The 8,836-nt window shown below is 43.7% G+C and overlaps 1 pseudogene; it reads right to left on the minus strand.

Annotated features, from left to right (window-relative positions):
- LOC141215876 (HAUS augmin-like complex subunit 6) overlaps positions 1-7,708 on the minus strand; it is a 52,128-nt pseudogene extending 44,420 nt beyond the window's left edge.
- Positions 7,709-8,836: the final 1,128 nt, after the last annotated feature.

The following is an 8,836-nucleotide window of genomic DNA, read 5'->3' on the forward strand; positions in this document are numbered from 1 at the left end:
TGTGACACTCTCCTGGTTCACACAGACCACCATGACACTGTATGATTCGATATCAATCCCTCTAGGCATAGAGAAAGTAACTTTCCAGGATGTCCCCCTGACAGCTCCATGTAGGACGTCCTCCTAATCCATCCATGGACATGAAACACGAGTTTAAAAGCCCTCCCCCTCCAGTGTTTTTCCTGTCCCTGGGAGGATAGGAACAGGAGAGGAGCAAGAGGTCCCTGGACCCGAAGAACTTACCGGATGGCGGACCCAGGGGGAAATCGGGCAGCACAACTTCTCCTTCCCCCTGGTATCATCTTAGTGCAACGGTGTCCACCTGACAATGTATGTAGTTTACTAAGCACAATCCTGCTGACAGGTGAGCTTTAATATGGATAACACTGATGACAGGTTCTCTTTTTTTGCTCTATAAAAACACACACCATATATGTGGTATCGCTGTATCCAGAAAAGTCCAATCAAAATATGTGGGAATTAATCCAGCTACAGGGATAGAGCATAAAATCTTTATCACAATATCTGTGGGGGGGGGGGGGGGGGGCTTGGGGATATGCCGGTATGAGTCCTGGGACCAGATGCTAGGTATACATTATACATACCCCCAGCCAGTTGCCGCCTTGCTCCATACACTTGTATGGAGCAAGGCTACACCCCGTCTAGTGACAGTCAGTGGGCGTGTGACTAGAAGGCGCAGCATCGCTCAATACAAGTGTATGGGGAGTGAGGCCAGGCCCACTGGCCGGGAGTACGTATAACACATACATACCGTTAATGGGTCTCATACCGGCGAACCCCTACAGAGCACACAGTGCCTGCGCTGGGGGCATTCATAAGTCTGCAGTCACACAGAGTGACTGCAGACTTATCACTTTTGACCAGACAATCCCTAATGGGTGCCATATCTCTGGCTTGTGCAGAACAGCAACGGTAGACAAGAGGGAAACAGAGGAGCACTTCCAAGTGGTATGTAAAATCATGATGCCTTTATTCTTTAATCCATAACTAATGGACTAAAGACATCAAGATTATATATACCACTTGGAAGCATTACACTCTCAGATATATACACACACATTTTATTAGAATCCCAAGATTAGAGATAGAGATATATCCCACTCAAGTAGGTCACATTACACTTTTTCTGAGATCTTTATATTTACCTCCTGCTATGCGTTTTCTGAGCTACCACCTACTGGTCTATACCGTTTTAATATTTTTAAAAGGCAAGTATGAAATCCAAAAGTAAATTTCAATTAATAAATCTTAAAATTAGAAAAGGTATTAGGTTTTTAAAGAGTCATGATAAAATTCCCTATAACTCACTCAGTATTGCAACTTAAAGGGGGAATACCACCACCACCACGGAGATGGGAATATCCCTTTAAGGTTCAGTTTGCATTACCCACTTCCTATGACAATTCATTTGAGAATCCCAGTGCATGATGGGATACTCAAACGAATCTTCATCTGCTGTCACTCCCCCCTTGCCACCCTGAAACGAAGCGTCAGTGACTCATTTCAGGGGCGGTGCTGTCTCTTCTCCTGTGCGATGAGCGCAGCTGAATAGTAATAAGACAGCAGCCAAGCGGTGTCACTATACCTGGTGTGCAAGAGGACTAGTGCCGCCCCTGTAGATGTCACTGGTCTCACTTGGGCATAGTGACACTGCTCTATAGCAGGCTTATTACTATTCATTTAAGCAGACAACAAACGGACACTGCACAGGAAAGACACCACAGGGACCAGCTCCTCAAATGAGCGTCACTGATTATGCTTCTTTTCAGGGCAGCAAACGAAGCAAGGGGAGTGTCAGGATTTCTAAGCGCCCGCCCAAATACCCCTCCCCCTCTGAACTTATTTCAGGACAGTAAGGGGAGTGACAGCAGTTTCAGCCAGCAGATGACGATTTGTTTGAGTATCCCATCAAGCACTGGGAATTCTCAAAAGAATCATAGGGACTGGATAATATAAACAGAATGTAAGAAAATGTAACCAGCTCACATAAAGCATCTCTCAGCGTGCAAAAGCAAGGAAAACGTGCGATTCCACCAGGGCTGTGGAGTCTGAGTCGTGGAGTCTGAGTCGGAGTTAGTTTTAGTTGGAGTCGGTAGAAATGTACCGACTCCAGCTTTAAAAAAAAAAATGTATTAATATTTCATAATTGAACTTTCATATGAATTTTATAAATGTTACTCAAATATATATGTTCTATCAAACTATGAACAACAGTGATAAGCAGTTCTGCTCGAGATAGAGACATTTCTTACTTCTTGTGTGTCACTGTTCTCCACTGCCCTTATCTAATCTTATACTTGGTTAACCTCATGCTGCCCCAACCCCCCTACTTACAATGTATGAAACTGAAAGTGAAAATGTGTTGCAAATTCTTAGTAGTAAAGCTCCTCCTCTAGACTAGATGTTTACTAGGTGTGCGTCTTCCAAGCATCTCACAGCTGCTACTCAGAAGAGGAAGACTGTAAGAAGTATTATCCTTTCAACAAACTTTGCATCAGTTAACTGTGAGTACATGAGGAATAACAGTATTACTGACCACTATATCAGTTGTACAAAATTATTGCCTGGTCGTACAATTGTTTTTAGGAAAAACAATTGTCATTTGGATTGTGAATGCAGAATTAAAAACCTGAGAATGTCAAAGAAGCGTCACATTAAATCAGCTGTATTTGAACATTTCACCATCACTCAAGATAGAAAACATTATGTCTGTCAGTGTATGACAAATGATCCAGACGAAAACAAATGCTGTGAAGCCAAGATCAGTGCATATTCAGGCAAAGATAAAAATGCTCCTACCAGAGCTTCTAATCTAAAGAGACATTTAGGCTGTGTTCACACGATGCGAATTTCATGCGTTACCGCGGCGTTTTTGCAGTTGCGTAAACGCCGCGGAAACGCATGAAAAACGCATGGTAGAAGGGAAGCAATGTTCCCCAATGGAAATCCGCATGTGCTGTGCCCATGATGCGGATTTTTCCGCAGCGTTAACGCTGCGGTCAAAAATCCGCAGCATGTCAATTAATTTTGCGGAAACGCGGCGATTTCGCCGCCATTGACTTGCATTAGAACGCGCCAATTCCGCAAGACAGCATTTGTACTTGCGTAATTGGTGCGTTCTAATGTGCGGATGGTACCCGGGTGTGGAGGAGAGGAGAGTCTCATCCACACCCAGGTACCATTAAAAAAGCTAAAAGAAGAATAAAATAAAAAATAAATGTATTCTTACCATCTGTCGGCCCGCGCAGCGCTCCCGCTTGGTTCCCGGCACTTGCAGTGAGTTGTAGGACCTGCGGTGACGTCAGAGTCATGTGACGGGTCACGTGACGCTGACGTCGGCAGGTCTTTCAATTCAAAGTTGCCGGCAGCCGGGAGAACAGATTGAGCAGGACAGCGCGGGCCATCGGAGGTAAGTATATACACTCTCTCGGTTCACACTGTATAAATCCATGCTGTTTGCATGGATTTATATAGTGTGACCTAGTTATCAAGCACTTTCCAGGTGATGCTAACATCGCCTGGAAAGCGCTTGTCAATCTGCATGCGGAAACGCATGTGAATCTGCATGTGGATCCGCATGTATTCTGCAGGAAAAACGCATGCACAATCTGCATGCGTTTTTTCTGCCAGGGAGATGCAGAAATGATGCAGAAATTTTCTGCTTCATTTCTGCATCGTGTGCACATACCCTTACAGCGCTTTCATCCAGAAGTACTGAAAGCAGTGGATGAGAAAGACTGCATCCAAACCAATGAACCAGTGCCCAGCTCTTCCAGCCAAACAAAGGAGCAGAGAACTTTGCAGCCATCAGTTGCAAGATATTTTGTCAGTGACAAAGTTACTGTGACAATGACAGTAGATACATTTAAAAAACAGATCATAGAGCTTGTTGGAAAGGATAGTGTGCCTATTTCATTATTTTCACGACCAGCTTTTGTGTGTCTGAATGGGGAAATGGCCCGCAAGCTTGGTGTTTCTCTGGAGAGAGAGAGAGAGTATTAGAAAATTAGTAATCGAAGAAGCTTTTAAACAAAAGAAAGAACTTAAAAAAAACTCTCAAGGGACACTTTCTGTTACTTAAAATGGATGCCTGCACACGTCACAGAGTGAACTATTTTGCCATCAATGTTCGATTTGTTTGTGACAAAAATGAAATAGTTACCAAGACATTGGCAGTAAAAGACACCAAAGCTCATCACACCAGTGAGTTTCTCCAGGTCTTGGTGGAAAAGGTTCTGCAAGACTATGAACTTAAAAAAGAGCAAGTTCTTTCTGTCGTAACTGACAATGCTTCAAATATGATAAGTACTATTAAGCTAATGAATGAGAGTAATGATGGTGACCAGCAGCTAGAAGAACATTCTGGGTCCACAGACACAGAAATGTTTGAAATAGAGGAACACCGTATTGTAACTGAGGAGCAAACTGAAGTGGCTTCAGATGAACAGCAACATGATAGTTTAGATGATCTTGTTGAAACTGTGTCAATACGTTCTTTCATTCATCACATGCGCTGTGTTGTGCATACGCTACAGCTGGCTATAAGAGACAGTCTGCAAGAAGGACATGCTGCTGCACTGATTGGCAAGGTGAGAAAATTGGCTACTGTTGCCAGAACCCCTAAAGTTGACTCAATTTTGAAGAGACGTGCTGGAAAAGGGGCAATTATTGATCAAGCCACACGATGGGGCAGTACTTACTTAATGATTCAGCGCTTGGTTGAACTGAAAACCTTTCTTGTAGACATGGCTAACCCTCAACTGATGCTAAATGAAAGTCAGTGGAATCAGGTGACTGAGCTGGAAAAGTTGCTAGAGCACCCATTTACAGTGACTAAAAAATTACAAGCAGAGGCCTTAACTCCAGGTATTTTCTTAAAGGAGTGGAAGAACCTGATGTTTCGCCTGTCCCAAAGAGGAGAGTTAATTGCAAGTGGTATTGCTACATCAATGAAACGAGAGAGGAGCTACTATTACAAAATAACATTCTTTTGGCAGCTGTTTATGTAGACCCAATGCATCAGATTCTTCTAGATGATCAACAACTAACTAAAGGAAAAGAAGCTCTGTTTGAAATAGCAGTAAGGATGAAAGGGTTGCAGAACAGTCAGGAGGAACAAGAAGAATTTGGTCATCCTGCCACATCTTCACCCTCATCATCAACTGATGAAGAATTTAATTTCAAAAAATATTTGGATCACAAGGACCGTGCAAAGCGTTCCCGCATAGAAGAGGAGTCATCCCCATCAAAGAACACAGCCAGTACATTTCAGCAGAATTTTTCATGTGCACTAAAAGAAATTGAGAAATTTGACCGTTCATCAAAAATAACAGTGCAACAAGCGATTCCTCTGTATCCTGACATTGTCAGAGATGTTGCCCGAGTAGTTACTGCTTTGCCACCAACCCAAGTTCGTGTAGAGAGGTTGTTCGCTGCTCAAAATAATTAGATCAGATTTGAGGGCATCCATGAAGGAGGCTCTGACAGAGGCAATACTTTTTCTGAGGACAAATTTATAGATTTCTTCTTATTAACTGCATAACAGTGTTTATTGCATATTTACTTACAAGAGTTTATAAAAGTTATTTGCTATATTCTAATTGTATTCTAATAAATATAGTTTTTGCTCTAAGTGGTCTGATTACTTATATGATGGTGAGAAACTGAATAAGCACGATGTTAATATTTTACAACAGTAAATTTATTGTTACGAATTGGCCATTTATGAAGGAGTCGGAGTCTGATAAAATCCAGGAGTCGGAGTCGCAACTGTGGCTTACCGACTCCACAGCTCTTGATTCCACATGGAAATCCAGAAACATGAGAAAAAAATCCAGATTCATAAAGTCCAAAAGGTTTGTTAGTACAACATTAAAAGCGGATTGCACGCACTCTGGCATTCTTTTTCAAAGCTGATAAACAGAACCATAAGTTGCAGTAGAGAGAATGGTAGGGAATTTTACCATGGCTTTAAAAAACAACTTTTGTAATTTAAGATTAGTTGAAATTTACTATTGGGTTGCAGATTAACCTTTTAAAGGGTTTGTCCACTTCTTAATCTAAATGTTAAGCCCCCGCACTCGCAGTCCCAGGGCTCCCGTGCGATGGTTGTGACATGTGACCCTGGCGCCCAATCAGCGCTGGAGTTACTGTCCCCGCAAAAGGACAAATCGAACATGTTGAAGAGGTCCGCGCTGCAGCTGATCACTGACTTCCTCTTCAGTGCGACAGGAGGCGGGGACAGTGACGCCAGCCCTGACTGGGTGCCGAGGTCACATGACACAACAGCACGGGAGCCCCGAAGAGAGCAAGTGCCGACACTGCGGGAACAAAGCCAGCACGGGAGGGGAGTATAAGTTTTATTAGTTCATCGGGGCCAAACATGGCAAATGAGAGTTAATTTCATGATTTTTCAAAGAGCCCTTTACTTTCTAGCACACGTCAGCTCTCTATGTACAATTAAGAGCTCCATGTATATATTTCAGTACAGATTATTACGCTTTCCACAAGCTGCTTAGACATTGCCTGTAACTGGTCGCCCTCTTTGTCAGCATACTTGGGCGGCACAGTGGTTAGCACTGAAGCCTTGCAGAGCTGGGGTCCTGGGTTCAAATCCCACCAAGGACAACATCTGCAAGGAGTTTGTATGGTCTCCCCGTGTTTGCGTGGGTTTCCTCCAGGTTCTCCCACACTCCAAAGACATACTGATAGGGAATGTAGATTGTAACTCCCAATGGGGACAGCGACGATAATGTATGTAAAGCGCTGCGGAATATGTTAGCGCTATATAAAAATAAAGATTATTATTATACTTGCATGACTGCACCATGACCAAGGGGAGTTTGGTATGGGGCGTACAACTCCTACGTACACCCCTGCACGTACCCACTGAAGGGCAGGAGCGCAATGTACCTGCAGGCACAGTCAGCAGCAGGTAGTGGGCACCACTCACCATACCATGAGGTTACCCCTTACCTGAAGACCTCCTTGCAGCGGGCACTGTCCAGCCTGGCAAACAGGAAGTGGAAGACCACACAGAAGGCGTCCTTGTTAGGCTTGTCAAACATGTTCCTAGAGAGAAAGGATGCATGAGACCAAACACCAACATTCACCACGTGACCCTTCCCAGACCCCAGGGGAATGGGGAACTCACACTCCGAACGTCACATGGGCGAGGGGCCTGACAGCAGCGGCGGCCTCTGCTCCGGCCTCAAAGCCCAGGGCCTGCAGAGACAGCCACGCGTGTTCCTTCTGCCAGGACGGCTGGGAGCGGGGCACGCTCTGCATGATGGCTGCTGTGGGCGCAAGTAAAGGTCTAACAGGGCCAGAAGAAAGCGCTCGCTGTCTGCACAGCCGCGTCAGTGCCTCCTGCCGGATACCCACACTGGTCCACTCCACAGCCACCAGTTTAGGACCGGTGCTGTCACTCACGGCAATCCGGAGAGTGGATAGTTTCTCTGAGGGAAGAAAAGAGGCCGCCATCTTGGCGCCAAACCAGCTATTCATTTAGTCCAATCAGCACGCTCTAATGTGGTCTTCAGAATCAACCAATGGTGACGCTGGAAATCGCAGGTAGGCGGGTACTGGATGCTGTTTACGCTGCATCAGTCGCTGGAGTGAGAACTGTGCGTGCGCCGCCATCTTCCCGTAGTCCTGATTAGTGACGAGCTGCAGTGTTCCCACAAGCAGGGGACTACGCCGGAGCATAGAATGGTTTCTTTTCAGTCAGAGCCAGAAGTGGTTCCTAAACAAAAGAAATCCGTTTGTTGTCTAATTTGTGAGTGAAAAAATTATAATTGTAAAAGATTCTCTCCCACTTTAGGTTAACCTCTTAACGACCAAGCAATTTTTCGTTTTTGTGCTTTTCATTTTTACACCCCTTAGTCCAAGAGCCGGAACTTTTATATTTTCCTACTGACAAAGCCAGCAGGGCTTGTTTTCTGTGAGACTAGCTGTACATCCATGTTACTGTACTGGAAACTGAGATAAATTAATTCCAAGGGAAATTGCAAAAAAAGAATGCGATTTGGCAATTGTTTTTTGGGTTTTCTTTTTTTCGGTGTTCATTCTGCAGTAACAACGAGCTCTAAATATGATTGTCCAGGTCAGTACGGTTACGACACTACCAAACTTGTGGGGTTTTTAAGTGCTGAAAAAAAAAGTAGAAATTTTGTTGAAAGAAAAAAAAAATTAGTTTGTGTCGACATTTTCCAACGCCCATAGCGTTTACATTTCCCGGTCACTGCAGCTGTGTGAGGGCCCGTTTTTTGCTTGGTCACTTGATGTTTTTATTGATACTATTTTGAGGTAGATATCACACTTTCATGGCTTCTTAACCCCTTAGTGACGGAGCCAATTTACTTTGATAACGCATGATAGTGCACGATCAAAGTAACTTGTGCCTGCAAGGCTGACAAGTCATAATGTATAGCAGTGATCCTGCACTTCTATACATGATAACTGCGATCAAACTGCAGAAAGTGAAAGTACCATAGTGGGGCTAAGTAAAAAAAGTTGCAAAAATATTTATAATAAAATATATATATACAGTGCCTACAAGTAGTATTCAACCCCCTGCAGATTTAGCTGGTTGACACATGCGGAATTAACTTGGCATTGTGACATTTGTACTGTAGATCAGCCTGGAAGTGGGAAATGCACTGCAGCAAATTTTGTTTTTGTTGTTTGTTTTTTGTTTTTTTTTAAACGTTAAAAGTTAATTCAGAGTGTCATTTATTATTCAACCCCTCAAACCACAAGAATTCTGTTTGGTCCCCCTAAAGTATTAAGAAGTAGTTCAGGCACCAAGAATAAT

The sequence above is a fragment of the Phyllobates terribilis genome, unplaced genomic scaffold (genome assembly GCF_046119375.1).
Source record: "Phyllobates terribilis strain yellow unplaced genomic scaffold, ASM4611937v1 Scaffold_1__5_contigs__length_1240528914, whole genome shotgun sequence".
Lineage (NCBI taxonomy): Eukaryota > Metazoa > Chordata > Amphibia > Anura > Dendrobatidae > Phyllobates > Phyllobates terribilis.